The sequence below is a fragment of the Ranitomeya variabilis genome, chromosome 4, assembly GCF_051348905.1.
Source record: "Ranitomeya variabilis isolate aRanVar5 chromosome 4, aRanVar5.hap1, whole genome shotgun sequence".
In the NCBI taxonomy this organism is placed as follows: domain Eukaryota; kingdom Metazoa; phylum Chordata; class Amphibia; order Anura; family Dendrobatidae; genus Ranitomeya; species Ranitomeya variabilis.
The window spans coordinates 605,556,376-605,575,890 of record NC_135235.1 but is presented as its reverse complement, the minus strand read 5'-3'; the positions used below and the strand labels follow the sequence as shown (position 1 = coordinate 605,575,890).

Here is a 19,515-nt window from a genome sequence, read left to right as displayed (position 1 = left end):
CGTTGAAGCATTCCAGAGTTATAACCTCAAAAAAGGACAGTGGTCAGAATTGTAAAAATCGGCCCGGTCATTAATGTGCAAACCACCCTCGGGGCTTAAGGGGTTAAGGAAACTGACAATAGAAGGGAAAGTTCTCATCATCAAAGCCCTTCTGATACCCATCATGCTGTACCTTAGCCTTGTTTTTCCCCCCATGTGATCTCACCACAAAAAGATTGCAAAGGACATTGTTTTACTTCATCTGTAGTTCTAAGTTCGAGAAACTCAAAAAGCAAAAAATGCACAAGCAACATTATCTAGGAGGCAAAGATGTCCCTAATGTTTCTATACTCAAAGTTTTTCAGCCTTTGTTTTAAGAAAGTGACAGCTTTAAGCCCTTGGGAGCACTTTCTGCGATACGCTGCTGGACATATTTTTAGGAAGCAGAAATTGGTGTCTATTCCTCAAAACAGGCCCAGTCCTGCTGTCTCCTCCAAAAGCAGTACCTCATTTTGGAGAAAACAATAAGAGCATATGACTTGGAGAATTTTGAGATACACACTTTAAAAAACCCAATGAAGCTGCTATTCAATGGTATGAGCCGTGGTCTATGCAGTCTTGCTAAAGACAGCCAGGCCAGCGGACGAGAGCACCCACTGACCCCGTTTCTCCACAATGCCCATCTACACCTGTGTGAATATTCAAATGATTTGCAGTAGCCAGGTGCGCTGCCTGCATTAGCTAGAATCTGTGCATGGAACACTCACGTGTCACAATGAGCCCTTGGCCTTTGTCTGGAACACTCACATGTCGCAATGGGCCTTGACCTTTATATAGCAGTGCGGTGGCACGTAGATCGGTAGGCAGTAGGGTCTATACCCAGCATCAGGAGAGCTAAGGGAAGACAGCTGCTCGTTAGTTTGTTTTTTGCATTTCCCTCTCACCCTCCACCTGGCAATCAGTCACGCACATTGCAACAAAAGGTGAAGGGAGGGTGTATTAAAATAGGTGGAGCTATGCAGATTAAAAACGCGTGGCTTGCAGCTTGAACAAACAACAGAACTGTCATTGTGAATGTGTCCAGAGTTTGTTAAAAAGTATTCCTCAGGGCAATCTTTTGCTCCATCTCCACAAAAGGTGTCAGTTTTAGGCCTTGGTGTGGCACAAGTGAAAAACCATTTCTGGTTATCGCTTCTCAGCCTTTTGGCTGAGATCAGGTGTGCCTGGGGTACCCTGCTCCTTGGGCTGGGGGGATTGTCTCTGGTGGTGATGCTATTAGGGAGTCAGGTCAGTCACCTTGCAACGAGCTGCGATCCCCTGGCGGAAGGCCGTGTACATGTGTGATGCCCCTTGTGGCAGAATTTCTTCTACTTTCTGTGGTACTCTGTACCGCCAGACTTCATCATGAATTTTGTGAAGAACACTAACCGTATGACCAGGGACCCAACCAACTTGAGGAAGAACACCATGGTATTCATCATCAGGGACATCATTGAGGATAAAGCTGGAGCAAGACGGGCAGACATTTTTAGTTGCAATGAATTTCCCCGGCAAAGTAATTACAATGTCACTTTTATGGATCAAAATGTCTGTTTTAATGTCTTTGAGTGGCTTCGGAACGATGATGATCCTATTCTGGAAGGAGTTGGTTGGGAACCCTTGTTTGGTCTGCAGGAAAAGAAGGTGACTGTTACAGTTTACAACCCATTTGCAGACCCTGCTTTGTTGGAGAGTTTTCTCTCTCAGTACTGTATGTACGAAAAGGAGGGCCGCAGGTTAACATTTTGGGGATTTGTAACTGTAAGTACACTTTCCGTGTGAAGATAAGACAGGACCCTGACAGTATGGGGGGTTTCAGGCACCCTCCTGCAATTTTTTCTGTGGTGGGTCATCGAGGCTTTCTAACCTACCCAGGACAGCCCCAATTTTGCAGGAAATGTTTTTTGTTAGGGCATATACAGGCAGAGTGCAAGAAAGGGCAATGCTGCCGTAATTGCAAGAAAGAGGGGCATGTTCCTAATCAATGCCCTTTGCCTAAGACTTGTGATGTTTGTGGGAGTGGTGAGCATATGTATAAGGACTGTCCCAAGAGTGCACCTAGGCGGTCCGATGAGGAAAAGAAGAGTTGGCCAGGAGGAACAGGGCGAGGGTTGTGAAAGAACTTGCAAGGATGGAGAGGGAGGAGAAAGAGGAGAGGAGGTGGAGTGCTAGCAGAGCCATGCCCCCTACAGAGCCAGAGAGTGTGAATCTGAGGCCGTTATTTGGCAGAGGAAAGGAAGAAGAAAAAGAGGAGTTTTGGAGGGCAGCTGCAGAGGTGGAGGCAAGGATGCCTAAAATGATGACCTTTAGTGAGGCAATGGACGCTGGGGAGAGTGATGCGCATATTTCAGATATTGATATCCCTGAGCACATGTCTGACCCTGAACACATTGAAGATTTTGTCTCGGACGACGATAGAGGTGTGAAAAAGAGTTGTCAGGAGGATGGTGGGGACAGTGAAGAGGTAGAAAGCAGTGCACCTCAGAGAAAAACTGGCCCTGTGAGAAGGTGGAGTGAGGGTGGTGAGATCAGTGGGTCAGACACCTGCTGTTCAGTTCAGATGGTGGAGGAGGAAAATGGTGATGCTGGATAGTGTTGCCATATAGTGCACTAAATGTGTTGTTTTTTTGTTTTTTTCTGTGAGCTTTGGCCTAGGCGAAAGGCTACTGTTTTGAGTGGTTGCTGAAGTGTGTTTGTTGTAGTATGGGATTTACTATAATATCACAAAATGTTAGAGTTTTTAAAAGTAAAGTTAGGAGAGAGGCAATTTTTGACTTTTTGGCTCTACAAAATGCATCTATTTTTTGTTAACAGGAATGTGGGGTAGTGGATGGTGTGAAAGGGAATGAATGGTCTTATGGTACGTCTGTGTGGTCAGGGAGTGCATGCAAGAAGAATGATGGGGTGGGAATTTTGGTTAAAGGGAGGGACGTGGTTTTGAATGATTGTCGTGAAAATTCTGATGCAAAAAAATGGTAAATCCAGGGAAAGACAGATGGTGCATCAAGGGAAGTACCCCCACAGGAACCCCCTGATGGAGGTGGGAAACCAGAGATGCTCCAGGAGAGGCAGCAGGTGCGTGAGACCCCACCTTCTTTAGAGATGGAGAGGTTGACTGGGGTGGCTGCCTCGGTCATTCCTGAAACCCCGGTCAAAGGACAGCCGGCACCTGAGCTCGATTTGACTCCTCCTATTGGTTCTCTGGGGGGGCTGTGGGAAGTCAAGAGCTGGGAGAGAAGCCGGCTAACATGACAAGTATGCTACCGATGGTGAATGAGTTTATGCTGGAAAGTGTATTGCCATTCGAAGCCCTGTCTGATGGGGAGTTCTCCATGGATTCTTCCTTCATGACTATTGAAGACAAGACCCAATCCTCCGGCGATGAGTCTATAACCAGCTGAGGTAAGAGTTTGGAATTGATTCCTTTCCTTTCAGGGAAAGGCAGGGATTACCGGTATTTCCCTTAATGCTAGAGGGATTAAAACTAAACCGAGGACAACTGCGCTCTTTGAGTTTCTGTATACCTTAAATTGCAACAATTATTTTTTTGCCGTAATACAGTATCCCACATTCTTTAAACTATAGAGAATATAAAACAGATTGGACACATGGACCCTCAGTGTGGTCAGAATCAAATGAATCCAGGTCAGCAGGAGTTGCCATTCTTTTTAAAGGAAATTTTCTTATTGACTCTGTTCAGAAGGTTTTACCAGGCAGGATTTTATTGGTCAAGGCTTTTATTGATGGTTTCAAATGGAAGTTTAAACATTTTTATGGATCAACTGATAAAAATGAGAGAGCAAAAATGTTAGATAAGTTACCCCTTTTTATTAATGACTCTAATCCTTTTATCTTAGCAGGTGATTTTAACTGTATTATAGGTGGTTAGAAAAGATTCTCCAATGCGGTGAGCAGAAATTATAAAACTTCTTTTATGCTCAGAATTATACAGGATTTTAAACTGACTGATTGTTTTAAGGAATGTAATAAGAATCTCAGTGCAGAAGAGTGGGTAACTTGGAGCAATGTGAATTGTAGCTCCAGAACTGATTTGATTTTTTTGTTCTAATGCTGTACTACCTTCCAAATGTGACCTTTTAACCAATACAAAAAATGTAAAAGTGCCTGGAAGTTGAATATTTCTCTCTTAGATGACCCAGAAATTTTAACCAGTTTTTCTGAATTTTATGCAAATTGTAAACAAATTGGAGATCCCCGTGCACCTATCAGTAGGTGGTGGGAAAAAATAAAGAAAAATATAATTTTTTTTTTTAATTAAAGCTGGAATACAAAAAGCAAATTAAAAGAGAAAGATTTATAACCTCCTAAACACTTGGATACAAACCCTTTATAAATTACGAGAGCATGACAAATGTGGATAAAGATATTAGTGATCTTAAAAATGAAATATCGAGATTCCTAGCACAAAGAGGGAAACAATCTTTCACTCCAAAGTTAAACACATAGAAGAAAATTAATCCTGTTCTTGTTATTTTTTCAAAAATATGGTAGGAGAAAGGGTTTTTTTTATTAATTCTTTGGAAAGAGAAAAAGATATAGAGGGAATTTTAAATAAAGTCCACAAATTTTATGCTGACCTCTTCAACACAAAATCTATACTGTAGACAATAGTTTTATGGAACCTCTATAGATGAAACTGCAACCATTTTAAACCCAGTATCACAAAAAATGTTGTTACAGGACCTGAGCGAAGAAGAAGTGGCTGAAACGGTAAAAAGTTTTAAACAGGGAAAGTCCCTGGCCTAGATGGTATCCCTATAGAATTTTATTCCACATTTTATGAACTTTTACAAGAGGATCTATTAAATATTTTGAGTGATGTTTTTAATACAAAAACTCTTCTGAACTCTTGGAAATAGGGCGAGGTCTCCCTCGTATGTAAAAAAGGTGATAAATCAGATCAAAAAATTGGAGACCAATAACCCTTTTAAATTGTGACTACAACATAATGACCAAGATCTGTGCTAATTGTGACAAAAAAGTAGTCGGAAATATATATACATCCTAATCAGGTCTGTGGTATACCAGATAGACGCGTACAGGAAAACCTGAATCTAATTAAAGATGTAATTGATGACACTAAGTCAAGGGGAGGTGGTCTGGCGGTCTTGTCCCTTGATTTTGAAAAAGCTTTTGATATAGTTTCTCACCAGTTCCTTTTTTAATGTTTTAATTAAAATGGGTATACCAGAAGGGTTTTTAGAGTCACTTGAGGCATTTTATAAGAACTGCACAAGTAAGATTGTGGTAAATGATTTTATAACTAAAGATGTTGCTTTAAATTCTGGGGTTAAGCAGGGTTGTTCCCTGTCCCAACCATTATTTATTTGTGCTCTGGAACCTCTGCTTTGTGAACTTAGGAGGAATAAAGAAATCAGGTTCGTCCCACTACCCGCAGGAGGGGGTCAAGAGGCCAAAGTCACAGGATATATGGATGATGTAGCCATAATGTGCAAAGACTCTTCTTCTGTGCAAAAAAACTTAAGACAGGTGGAGTTTTTTGTAGTGGGTCTGGTTTTAAAGTGAATTTTAACAAGAGCTCTATTTTTAAGGTTGGTAATTTGGTTTTAATGGATATCCAAGTTCCTGTGAGTGACTCTGTGCCCTTATTTTCTTCATTAAAGACTACGCCTAGAATTTGGCCAGAAAGCTGGAATGTGGTGGCACAGAAGGTAAACCAAAAGTTGTGTATGTGGAATCTGAGGAAACTGACTATGGAGGGGCAGATTTTAATCATCAAAATGGTCATATTGCCACTTTTGTTGTATTTAAGCTTGGTCTTCCTGTTAGGAGTCGAGTTCCCGCTGCTGCACAGGGGGAATCTCGAACCATGTCGGCTGCGGTCTCCCATTCCCTTCCAGCCGTAGTGGAGCCTGCTCAGCAGAGACGTCGGTGTCAGCGTCTAACTAAAGCTGATACTGTGCGCTTGGTTACTGCTGCCTTCCCAGCCAGCATTGATCAGCAGCGAATAGATGTTTTTAGGGACTAAATCCTGCTTTTCCCATACTGAGCATGTCCATGGGACAACCTCCCATTGGAGGTCGGGGGTCACATGCTCTGGTCCTGTTGCGACTCCTATTGGACCATCAGGAAGGTACTGGAGCGTTACTACAAAAGGTGTAAACCTATTTTCATGCGTGTGTGGATGAATGCCTGTCGATGGATGAAAGCTACAAATCATTCCCCTTCCTAGTGTTGTTGACTGCTCGCGAATGGAAGAGCTACCTAGCGCTTGACAGTGCTATCTCACACCAAAGCACGATCTGTGCAGTAATCCTTTATCCTGACAATCGGTCAGTGTAGGGTGGGAACTCCCATTTGGTCTCAGCTGCTGACTCGGGGCATCCTCAGGCGTGGGCTCAAAAGACACCGAGGGTCAGAGTGAGACCAAGCACCAGCTTAGGCTGGTTGCACACTTGCGTTTTGATCTGCAGCGTTTGTACTGAAAAAAACGCATGCTTTTTTTTCCCTATGTTTAACATTAAAAACACATGCGTTTTTTTTGCATGCATTTTGCCGCGTTTGACAACGCATGCATTTTTTTCATGCTTGCGTTTTGTTGCAGAAATGCAACATGTAGTAATTTCTAGAGGCATTTTTTTGCCGCAAAAAACGTATTGCTGTCTATGTAAACGCATGCGTTTTTAAGCACATGCGTTTGTTTGCGTTAAAAACGCATGCGTTTTTATAGAAAAAAACAAGAATACACACTTATAAGCCACCCCCCACCATCAAGGTGATAAAGGGATCCAAACCCTAACCCTAACCCTACCCCTAACCCTACCCCTAACCCTAGGGATCCTAACCCTAACCCTACCCCTACCCCTAACCCTAGGGATCCTAACCCTAACCCTACCCCTACCCCTAACCCTAGCTATTTCTATTTATAGTGGGTTTTCTTGTTGATTTTGATGATTGGCAGCTGTCACACACTTCTCAGAATGCGTTTCAAAAACGCAAACGCAGGAAAAATTGCATGTAAATGCGGCAAAACACCGCTTTTTTTTCTCCATCCAAAAACGCATGCGTCTAAAAAACAGCGTTTGCACGCGTTTACATGCGTTTTTTCACCACATGCGTTTGCGTTAAAAACGCTGCAGATCAAAACGCAAGTGTGAAACCTGCCTTAGTGGGGTTGAATCTCAGGGATCCCACTAGCGTCTTCAGCTGCACCCTGTGACTTAACAGGGTGCAGCATTTATTTAGGCGACTCTGTGAAGCAAAAGAAATCGCTCCCTTTCACACTGGGTGAGGTCTAAACCCACGTGTGAGTAAGCGTCCATCCGCCATTACTCATCAGCAGGCACCATCTCTGCACGGAGGACCCCGGGCTGTGAATGTGTCTCATATCTACCTCTTTATTATTACACTTCCCTTCTCCAAAGCACATTTTTAAACAAAATAAGCAAAGCTTGTTTTACCTTTTATTGGAGTTCCAAGATGGAAAAACTAAAGAAAGAGCTGTTGGTTAAGTCAAAAAGTAAAAGGTAGTAAGGATTCCGAGATTATAGAGCTTTTGTTTTAATCAGATTCTTTGTCCTGTGTTTTAATTCCCTTTTTCTTGTGGACCACCGACTTTTTAATTTGGTGTATATGTATTTAAAAAAAAGAAAAAATTGTGTCCCTGCTGATCTTGAATATGCTGCCTATCTACACCTGTGTGAGTATTCTAATGCTTTGAAGCAGCAAAGTGCACTGCTTGCATTAGATAGACTCTGTGCATGGAACACTCACATCAGAAAGGGCCTTTGTCTGGAACACTCATGTGTCACAAAGGGACTTGGCCTTTATATAGCTGTGCGGTGGCAGTCATCTTCAGTCTGTTGATGAAGCAGCAGCAGGCAACATGGTAGGCAGTAGGGTCCATACCCAGCATCAGGAGAGATAAGGGAAGACAGCTGCTCCTTTGTTTTTTCCCTCTCGCCCTCCTCCTGGGAATCAGTCCTGCACATTGGAACAAAAGGGGAGGGAGGGTATGTTAAAATAGGTGTGTTACAGAGTGTTACCCCAGCCTGTACACATGGACCATACTGTAATCCGGCTTACATTAGCATTCCTTGCCCTGTATCTGGTGTGGGCATGCTTGTCTTTGTTCCCCTCTGCAGGGGGCATCTGCAATACACAAACATGTAGAGAGACTGTAGACAGGGTTTCTGGAACTTTCTTAATTCTTAGAGCGGTGTTTAAGGGGGTGGGTGTTAGTATCTCTGCCCTATAAAAGGGGCTGATCCCAAGAGAGGTAGGACAACAAGCCACATCTTCTTTTAGTCGATGCTGTGTGCTTTGAAGGAAAGGATCTTCAGCTGGATTCTGGTATCATGTATGGAAATTGGAGATAATTTTGCCACAAGGAATTGTGAGGTCTCACCACCCTACTGGATTTAAGGACTGAATCTGAAGACTTATTGTGTGGTGACTTGTGAAAAGCTGGGATCTTATGCCGAGGCGAGATCCTGGTGCCAGTGAGTGGAGGGTTAAAAGCTGCCACATTGTACTGTGTTGTGGCCCTCACCTGCTGGAGCCATTGAATTCACTCAAGGATTATTTTTATTTCCCTTGCGTCGGATTGCCGGGTGGCGATCCCGCATCTGCTCCCTTTGTGTGGACTCATTGTGGACTCATTGCAGACGCTGCAGAATTACTTTTATTTGTGTTGTCCCAGTTCCCTGTTCCAATGAATCTTGCTGGATTGTTTATCGGCCTGTGTCTCTTCCTGCTCTGTCGTATACCCCGGCACAAGGTGGAGTTATGCAGATAAAAAACACGTGGCTCGCAGCTTGAACAAACAGCAGAACTGTCATTGTGAATGCATCCAGAGTTTGTTAAAATGTCTTCCTCAGGGCAATCTTTTGCTCCATCTCCACAAAGGGTGTCAGTTTTAGGCCTTGGTGCAGCACAAGAGCAAAACCATTTCTGGTTATCGCTTCTCGGCCTTTTGGCTAAGATCAGTTTTGGGAAACCTTTGCTGGTGTTGTTGAGAGAATTGTGATCGGGGTCCCTGTGAGTGGGCTACGGGTCATGATTTGAATTGCGATCATGGATTGGCCTTGGTAGGAGAACCTGCAGATATGTATTTATCAGTGTCTCGTGGTGTCGAGAACATGGTTCAGTTGGTCGTGAAGGAGTTTCAGGAGAAGATTGGACTGGATGACATCGTGAGGGAGCTTCTGAAGCTTCTCCCTTGTGCACAGGTAAAAAATGTATTGGGACTACAAGATTATCCAAGGAAGAGAATTTATGATATTACTTTTTCTTCTGAAGATCTATGCCTGGAGTTTTAATTGACTCTGGAAGGATGGAAAAGAGGAGTAAGCCGATTTTGGACAAGATTGATGTGGACCCATTGTTTATGAGGAATTCTACAGTGGTTATTGTACACATGTATAACTCCAGTGTGTCGGATAGTACGATGCGTACCTTTCTGGACAGATATTGTGAATAACTTAAATTTCTGAATAGAATGGTTAACAAGCATAAATACCTAAACGGAATGAGGAAATTTCTTGTGCACTTTAAAATTGAAGCAATATGGCGGAAGGAGAAAGGTCAATTCCTGCAGTTTTTTCAATTGCTGGGGAGAGAGGCTTTTGTTTTTATGAGGGTCAGCTTGAATTTTGCAGGAACTGTTATAAGTATGGACAGGAGCGGAGTTGTCCTCAGCAGAGGGAGGTGTGTAAAAACTGTCAAAACAGGACATAAAGTGCATGAATGTGCAGCAAATAAATGTTGTGATTTATGTGGAAAGCAGGGGCACTTTGGCAAGAAATATCTGCTCTGGAAGATATATAAATCTTTTGCTGATATGGTGGGAGGTGGTCGGGAGGTTACAAGTGCTGAGGGGGTGTACAGGTGTAGTACCAATATATCTGAGGGAAAACCAGGCAGGAGTGAGGTTAATAAAGCTGGGGGCGTTAAAACTCCGAGTGTGACTCCCAGTGTAATTGTGGAGAATGTGGTGAATAAAGGTGTGGAAGGAGGATGGGAGTGGTAGTAGCACTAAAGAGGGAGCCTGGCAGGTGGTGGGAATCAAAAAGTCAAGGAGGAGTCAGGGTCACATTAACACATACTCCACAGCATCAGATAGTTATTATATATATATATAGATATTGGGCGGCACATTAGTATAAGATAGTTATGACTTAATTGGTTGTATAATGAAGAGGAGAGAGAAAGGAGAAAACTTTTTTCCTTTCTCTTTTTTTCCCCCTTCTTTTTGGATATATGCTACCAGGCCGACATGAAGATATGTTTTCTTTTCACTTGACCAGTGATATATTATGTATAAAGCAACATATGGACTTATAATACTGAAAGAGTGTGAATAATTTAATGCAGAAATTTGTTGTCCATTCATAATTACCTTGACAAGTGTACTTATGCTGGCTTGGATGCACAAATATGTATATGTTGTTACTGTTTTGGTTAATAAACAAATTTTTAAAAAAGTGAGAGTCAGGGTGGAGCACGAAAGAGTTTTGGTGTCTTCTCAGAAGGTTGGGAGTGAGTGTGAGTGAAAAAATCTTCGGGGATGCTTTGAACAGTTTCAATGATGGGGGTGATTGTCCTGATCCTGTTTGCAATGTAGATCAGATTTATTGCCAGGAGGGGTGGGATTCAAATGATGACCACACAATTACACCTGGGCAAAGAGGAGCCTGTAGTGATGAGTGTTCTGTTGTGGAAGAAGTGGATGACTTTGATGGTGCCGAGTCCTCCTCTAGTAAAAAAAAAAGCAGATGAGAAGAGGAAAATGCAGGTGCCCTGGGGAATCCTGGGACACCTGCGGATTTGCATACTGATGGCTTCTGGTCCAGAATCGCCGGACATTGGTTTAGTATTGCAGAGAAAGGTGTTGGGTAGTCACGGACATTCGTAAGTTATAATGATGGCGTGTCTAAGTGTGCTGCACCTTTTCGTGCTGATGAGTGTGGTGGCCGCATCATGTAATGTGAGAGTAATTAGGTCAGTAGTAAGAAGAGCAGCAGTATTGGATGAACTGAAGTCTGTGAAGGCTGATGTCATTAGTTTACAGGAATGTGCAATAAAGTCAGCACCTTGTGCCGGGGCAAGATTTTACAATGGTGGCTGGGGATTTTATTTGTATTAGGAATGTCAAAGATCGGGAAAGCTCTTTAGATGTAAAGTTGGACGTCACTTCAAATATGCTGAATGAGATTATGCAGGATTGGATTTGCATTTTACGGACGCTGGACTGATGGTGATCGCTGGTGAAAGGTTTACATATGTAGCGTATAGTGGTCGTTGGCAGTCCAGAAGGTGGCCCAGTGTGAACATGTGAGAAGAAGCTTCTCAGACCATAAAGGTGGTGATAACGGAGATGAGCGTCACGGATTCAGTTAGTTTTAGTAGAGGAGTATGGAAACTGAATATAAATAAGCTTGCTGGAGGATGAGGAAGTGACTGAAGTTTTTAAAAAAGTGTTTGTAGATTGTGTGGCAAAACAGAATGGTTTTAAGAACATCTTGAAGTGGTGGGACTGGGCACAGGAAAGGATTGCCGGATTTTTTAAGCACATTTCTTATCAGAAAGTGCGTGAAAAGAAGGAAAGAGAAGACAAGATGTTAAGTAGGCTGAATATATTGTATAAATTTAAGAGAGCAGGGATGGAGGTGGAGGAGGAAATATGTAAGCTGAAAGAGGAACATAGAAAGTCATTATTGGAGAAGGGCAGAGCTATTGTGCATAATGCCAAGATCAAGCATATGGAGGAAAATGAGAAATGCGCACGATATTTTTTTACGGAAGTTTTTTCTTCTAAAGGGTTTTTTAAATCACATTTTAACAAATAATTTTTTAGGGTTGTGCAATGTTTTTAGTTATGGGATTATGTCTCCCTCTATGTGCAAAGGAGTGGTAACTTTGATACACAATAAGGGGGATAGACGAGATATTAAGAACTGGCTGACAATTTCTTTGTTAAATGTGGATTACAAAATAATTGCAAAGGTATGTGAGTATCTGGTCTGTGCAGTTCCCAGATGTAAAATTTCAGATAATTTAATTTCATTAAGAGACTTGATTTTTCATGCTAATTTAAATAAGCAGCCTTTGTTTGTAGAGTCAGTGGACTTTCAGAAGGCCTATGATTAGGTCTCACATCGTTTTATGTTTTTAGCACTTGAGAGGCTGGGGGTTACTGAGAAGGTACTGAGAGTCATTTAAGGGTTGTATACTGGGGCAAGTAGTCAGATTCTGGTGAATGGTCATGTGAGTCCTGAGTTTGGAATTCATTCTGGAGTTAGGCATGGTTGTCCTCTCTCTCCACTGATTTTTATTTGCATAATTGAGCTTCTGTTGAGGTATGTACAGAAATACAAGCATGTGAGTGGAGCCTTTGTGCCCAGTGGAAATGGGAAGAATGTGAGGTCCCTAGGCTACATGGACAATGTGGCCTTTGTCTGCAGTTCTCAAGCCGATTTGAGAAGAGATAACTTGCACCTTAGGATTTTTTGCAGCATAACAGGGATGAATATTAATTGGACAAAGTGTCAGTTGTGTAACTTTGGAAGGCAAGAAGAGGTGGTGGTGGATGGAGTCCGGGAAACAGAATGCGTGGAAATATTGTGGATGACTTTTGAGAAGGATCTAAAAGGGAAGATAAGTTACCAAAAATTGGAAGAATGAGTGGAAACAAAGTTGAACTTTTGGAAGCTGAAGAATTTGTCGATAAGAGGGAAACATTTAATAATCAAGTCTGTTGTACTTCCACAGCTGCTATACACCACTGTGGTTTCCCTCCTGGAGTTTTGTGGATTAGGAGGATGACAAGGAAGCTTTTTGCTTTCTTTTGGGGATCTAAGATGGAGAAGATGAGAAGGACTATTGTTATGAGCAAAGTGGAACTTGGTGGATATGATTTCCCCAATATTGAAGTTTTTATTAGCTTACAGCATTTTTTAACAGTTAAGATTTTACAGTGTAATAATTGGACAACGAAGTAAGGAAGGCGTTCCAGCTCCATAAAATTCAAATGCTTTATTTCTCCATTAAAAATTGGTGTAGTACAAACAGTCCTTGCCTTAGCGCAAAAGTCCAAGTACAGAGTACATGCGACGCGTTTCGATCGTACCCGATCTTAGTCAATGCATTGACTAAGATCGGGTACGATCGAAACGCGTCGCATGTACTCTGTACTTGGACTTTTGCGCTAAGGCAAGGACTGTTTGTACTACACCAATTTTTAATGGAGAAATAAAGCATTTGAATTTTATGGAGCTGGAACGCCTTCCTTACTTCGTTATGTATATCCATCTTAGTCCAAGATGATGTTCCGTGCACCTGCCTGGATTGGTGAGCTGGCTGTGGCTTCTTATAGCCTTTTCTTTTTGCACATTAATAATTGGACAGCTAACGTGTAGATATTTTGCAGGATGGCTGTCTGTCAAATGGGGCTGGTGTGAAAAAGACCTAATGTGGCCGGTGTCACAAATATTACCTTCGTTTTATGTATTTTTTAGGTCTTTTTTTATGATCACAATAATTTGGGTCCCTTAGGCAAGCCTGATAAAAAGAGGATTATGCAAAATTTGAGAGACAGAAATACTAAGTGATGTGCCATACTACAAATCTGCACAGTCAATGGAGGTATGGAAACTTTTTGTGTACCTGGAGTTACCAACAGGCAAAAGGACACTGCGTGACTCATTGCATTGTGTTTTACCTACAAGGTCTTTTATGAGTGGAAGAGGAATTAAAGTGACAGACGATGCCCGAGAGAAGGATGTGGAGGAACTGAAAATATTTAATCATCTTTTCTTAGGAATTTTTTTTGCAAGAGAAGTTTTTATGCTTCTAAAACATTTTTTTATAACACTGTGCAGTTTTAATGGCTTTGATTTTGACCAGGTTTTATTGGGCCAGAATTTTAGTGGACCCTCTAATGAACGAGCAACTTGGATACTGTGTGCAGTTTTTAAAGAAGTTTTATGGGATGTGAGGAACTTACTTATTTTTAAGAAGACTTATTTCTCTTGAAGAAGCTAAAAAGATCTTTTTATCCAGAGCTTTTATTTACTATCTGTGGGATAAGGATCGGCTAGGAGAAGAAGCTGAAAGTTCTTGGCATTTCTCAAGATGGCAACAGCTTATGTACCCTTACTTGGTTTTATTAGGTTTTGTTTTGAGGGTTTTTCCTTATGATGATTAATTGATCATCGTGAGTCACAGTACGTGAGATTATAGAGTTTTACGGTCGTTTATAAGGATCTTTTATTTGAGGGGAAAAAAAAAGTTGCTGTGGTTGGTCTGACAAGAGATGTCTGGGGTACCCATCCTATTGGCCTTGGGGGATTGTTGTTGTAACATAGGAGTTCACCCCCTTGCTGCTGTTGGCAGGTGGATTCGTACACAGACAACGGGAAGTGATCAACCTTGCATTAATTGTTGTGATTGTGTAGGTGTCCCTTCCAGTGATGGAGACTATGGATCCAGGAATGGATATGTCTGGTGATGAGAACATCTTGCGGAGAGGATTGCAAACGCAGAGAGGATCCGTGATACGTTACATTTTATCTTGGAGCAGAAATTCAAGGTGGAGAAAAATCTGAGCTGGATTGTGAAATTGCTGTTTGAAATTCTGCAGGTAAATAAGAGGAAAATTTTGACTGTTATAGACTACTCAAAAAAAAAAAGTCTATGACATTTGTTTTGAGGAGAAGAAATCTTGAGAACAAGCAGAGACGAGTTGGAAGGGTTTGGAGAAAACAGTGGAATTTGATGATGTGTCTATGATACCCCATTTTCCTAGGAAAGTGAGACTGGTCATTGTAAGGATGGCTTCCCCAAGGGTGGCAGTTGAGGACATCATAACTGCACTCCTGCTACAGTATGAGGAGGCAGTTATTAAGGGTAACATAATGAATAAGCATGGACTTTGGACTGGTAAGTGGAAAATGTTTGCTACCTTTGAAGAACTTGAGGATGGAACTTTAAGATTGATTAATCCAAACATTTGGATTGGCAGTGTATATGGACATTTGTTTTTTGAAGGTCTTGAAAATCGGTTTCAAAAGAGTTATAGAGAAGTGTTCTAAGTGTTCTAAGGATTGTAAGAAGATTATTTGTTATGTGTATAAGGAAGAAGGTCATTTAGCAAAAGACTGTGAAAAAATAAAAATGTGTGATCTGTGCTGGGAATTAGACCACAAATTTAGGAATTGTCCTAAAAGGTGGAAGAAGGAGAAAAAAAAGAGGAGAAAGAGAAGGAAAAACCAAAAGCAGAAGAATGGTCGGAGGAAGTTAAAACTGGTGAAGTAAGCCAAACAGAAAGTGTTTTTTTTGGAGGAAAATAAATGTCAGGAGAGACTTGGATTCAAGACAACTTAAAATAATGAGAAAGAATGTGGAGAAGAGTTTTAAGGCCCATCCAAAGAGGTTTTGTGAACAGTATAAAATTCCTATAGAAGCAACTGATAAAGGATGGAGTTTTCAGAGAAAAGTGATGAATTTTATTTTACTCAGCCAAAAAGGTGGGCTTTAAGATAACAAATAGTGTTGTGCTGAAAAGCAAGAAGTGAAGACCGAGAAAATTGATTTAGCTGATTTTGTTGTTTTTGAGATCTTATGTTTATGTTATTTCATTTTATTTTAATGCATAAATAAGTATAAAAAAAGTCTAAAAAGATTGAATATGAAAGATGAAGACCCTGGTGACATTTTTATGTCCAGAATTGGAATTTTTACTTAATGCCACGTCTTTCTGACACATGCAAGAAAAAAAAAAAATCTGTTCTTATCAGTTTAATATCTGATACGTCCCCTATTTGGGGACCATATATTAAATGGATTTTTAGAACAGGGAGATGGAAAAAGAGCTTGCTCTGCCACGTCACGCACCGACCCGTTATTGCAGCATTTCAGGAACAGTGCACTCCTTCTCTGCCAAAAACAGATTATTATTATTAACTAGAAGGTGGCCCAATTCTAATGCATCGGGTATTCTAGAATATGCATGTCCACGTAGTATATTGCACAGCCCACGTAGTATATTACCTAGCCACGTAGTATATTGCCCAGTTACTTAGTATATTGCCCAGTGATGTAGTATATTGCCCAGCCACGTAGTATATTGCCCAGTTACGTAGTATATTGCCCAGTGACGTAGTATACAGCACAGAGCCACATAGTATGTTGCCCAGCCACGTAGTATATTGGCCAGTCACGTAGTATATTGCCCAGTTACGTAGTATATTGCCCAGTTACGTAGTATATTGCCCAGTGACGTAGTATACAGAACAGAGCCACATGGTATATTGCCCAGCCACGTAGTATATTGGCCAGTCACGTAGTATATTGCACAGTTACATAGTATATTGCCAGGGACGTAGTATACAGCACAGAGCCACGTAGTATATTGCACAGCGACGGAGTATACAGCACAGAGCCACGCAGTATATTGCCCAGCCACGTAGTATATTGCCCAGCAACGTAGTATACAGAACAGAGCCACGTAGTATATTGCCCAGCCATGTAGTATATTGCCCAGCCCCGTACTATATTGGCCAGTCACGTTGTATATTGCCCAGCTACGTAGTATATTGCCCAGCCATGTATGTCACAGGTTAAAAAATAAAAAAAATAAACATATACTCACCCCTTGGAGTTCTGTCGCCTTTGTTCGGTGTAGGTGGCAGCTTCCGGTCCCAGGGTGTGATAACGTCACGGTCACATGACCGTGACGTCATGGCAGGACCTTCTCGCACAGGCACGCAGGACTTTTGATGACGTCGCGGTCACATGACCATGACGTCATGGCAGGTTCTTGTCGCACACCATCCTTAGCACCGGAACCTGCCGCTTGCATGGAGCGGTCACGGCGTCGGAAGGTGAGTATATAATGATTTTTAATTTTATTATTTTTAACATTAGATGTTTTTACTATTGACGCTGCATAGGCAGCATCAATAGTAAAAACTTGGTCACACAGGGTTAATAGCGGTGCTAACGGAGTGAGTTACCCGCGGCATAACGCGGTCCGTTACCGCTGGCATTAACCCTGTCAGAGCGGTGACTGCGGGGAGTATGGAGCGGGTGCCGGGCAGTGACTGCAGGGGAGTAGGGAGGGACTAATCGGACTGTGGCCGTCACTGATTGGTCACGGCAGCCATGACAGGCAGCTGGCGCAACCAATCAGCGGGATTTCCCTGACGGAAGTTGCCGACAGAAAGACAGAAAGACAGAAGTACCCCTTAGACAATTATATATATAGATTATTATTATTATTATTATACTTTTTATAGCGCCATTTATTCCATGGCGCTTTACATGTGAAAAAGGGCAAATATAGACAAATACAATAAACATGAGCAAAAAACAAGGCACCAACGAGTACAGAAGGAGGGAGGACCCTGCCGGTGCGGTATCACAGTCTGCAGGGGATGGGTGAGGATACACTAGGAGAGGGTAGAGCTGGTTGTGCGGCTCAGTAGGTTGAGGATCACTGCAGGCTGTAGGTTTGCTGGAAGAGGTGAGTCTTCAGGTTCTTTTTGAAGGTTTCTATGGTAGGCAAGAGTCTGATGTGTTGGGGTAGAGAGTTCCGGAGTATGGGGGAAGAACGGGAGAAGTTTTGGATGCGGTTGTGGGAAGAAGAGATAAGAGGGGAGTAGAGAGGAGATGTTGTGAGGATCGAAGGTTGCATGTAGGTAAGTACCGGGTGACCATGTCACAGATGTATGGAGCAGACTGGTTTTGGATGGCTTTGCATGTCATAGTAAGGGTTTTGAACTGGAGTCTCTGGACAATAGGAAGCAAGTGAAGGGCTTGGCATAGGGGAGAGGCTGGGGAGACAGGTAGATTAGTCGGGCAGCAGAGTGTAGGATGGATTGGAGTGGTGCCAGAATGCTAGAGGGGAGGCCAGAGAGTAGGAGGTTGCAGTAGTCAAGGCGAGAGATGATAAGGGCATGCACTAGTGTTTTTGTGGTTTCGTTGTTGAAGAATGCAGGGATCCGTGAAATGTTTGAGATGTCAGGAGAAGGCAAGGGCTTGGATCTGTGGCTTGAAAGAGAGGGCAGAGTCGAGGATCACCCTGAGGCACTGAGCATGCGGGACAGACTGAATTGAAAATCAACACAAGTTGTGTTCTAAACCATTATTTTATTTTTATTTCTCTGCATCCTTTTACTTAGGGTCAAAGTTGCACATTTCAGATGCCAAATGCATTTTGGTTGATTTAACTTGACCAACTCCGCTACATCTTGTGTGTGTATTGTTTTCACCTGTGTATGTAAAGCATTGTATTGTATTCAATATGTAATGTATTTAATGTAATCAATCTGTCTTTACTGTTTACAACAGGTGTGTTAAGATGTAGTCATTAGTGATGAGCCACCTCCCTAGTGTTCGGGTTCGATTCGTCGAACAGGGACGTGTTCGACGAACATCGTCGAACCCCATTGAAACCAATGGCAGGCAAACACATACAAACACATGGAAAACACCTTAAAAGGTGTCCAAAAGCTGACAAACTGCTCAGAAGACACAACAAACACATGGAAAAGTCACAACTACATATACTCATGCGAAAAAAAAAGAGGTGGAGTAGTAAGAGGAGGAGGAGACAAAGATATCGGCATGTCATGCCCTTCTAAAATCCAGAAAGGCTGGAGTAAAAATCTAAACTCACTCTACCAACACCCAGAAGTCTTGGCAAAAAAATTAAGAGAAATATCTTTAGGTAGAATGGCGGTGGGTCCATTCAGAACACTTTCCTTAGAAGACCTAGTGGTACCCCCATTGGGAGTTGTGCCAAAAAATGAACCCAATACATTCAGACTAATCCACCATTTGTCATATCCAAGGGGCAGGTCAGTAAATGACAACATCGATGCGGAACCAAGTACAGTACTATGTACTGTACCTCCTTTGACGAGGCAATCAGGCGAGTCAAGAAGTTGGTAAGGGGCACCCTAATGGCCAAAACAGACATTGAGGGGGCGTTCCGGTTACTACCTGTGCCTACAAATAGTGTCCTCCCATTGGGCTGCTTCTGTGATGGAGGATACTACATAGATTGCTGTTTGCCCATGGGGTGCTCCATATCCTGCTCATTATTTGAGGTGTTTAGTTGCTTCCTCGAATGTGTCGTCATGGACGTTTGTAAGGCGGCACATATTATCCATTACCTCGACGACTTCTTATGCCTGGGCCCAAAAGATTCGCCACAGTGTGAAAACGCACGGTAGTCCACCTGTGAGAAAGAGAGAGCTGGAGGGAGAGAGTGGACACCCCAGAGCCGAGGGGTTAAATTGAGAAAGAAAGAAGGCGGTGTAGCTTGCTTCATGGGTGAAGTACGCTGCTGAGTAGCACCTAATTCTACTAGGCCCAAATGCCGTTAAAAATAGTACTAAGGTAAACAGGCGGTGTAGCTTGCTTCATGGGTGGGGTACGCTGCTGAGTAGCACTAAATTCTACTAGGCCCAAAAGGATTACCAGGGCCAGATGCCGGTACAAAATAGTAGT

At 42.3% G+C, this 19,515-nt stretch overlaps 1 non-coding gene across 1 annotated transcript; it reads left to right on the top strand.

Moving 5' to 3' along the window:
* The first annotated feature begins 15,749 nt into the window (after nt 1-15,749).
* Nucleotides 15,750-15,934, top strand: LOC143770768 (U2 spliceosomal RNA). The gene has a single exon (XR_013214729.1). It is a non-coding gene; the product is annotated as a U2 spliceosomal RNA (small nuclear RNA).
* Nucleotides 15,935-19,515: the final 3,581 nt, after the last annotated feature.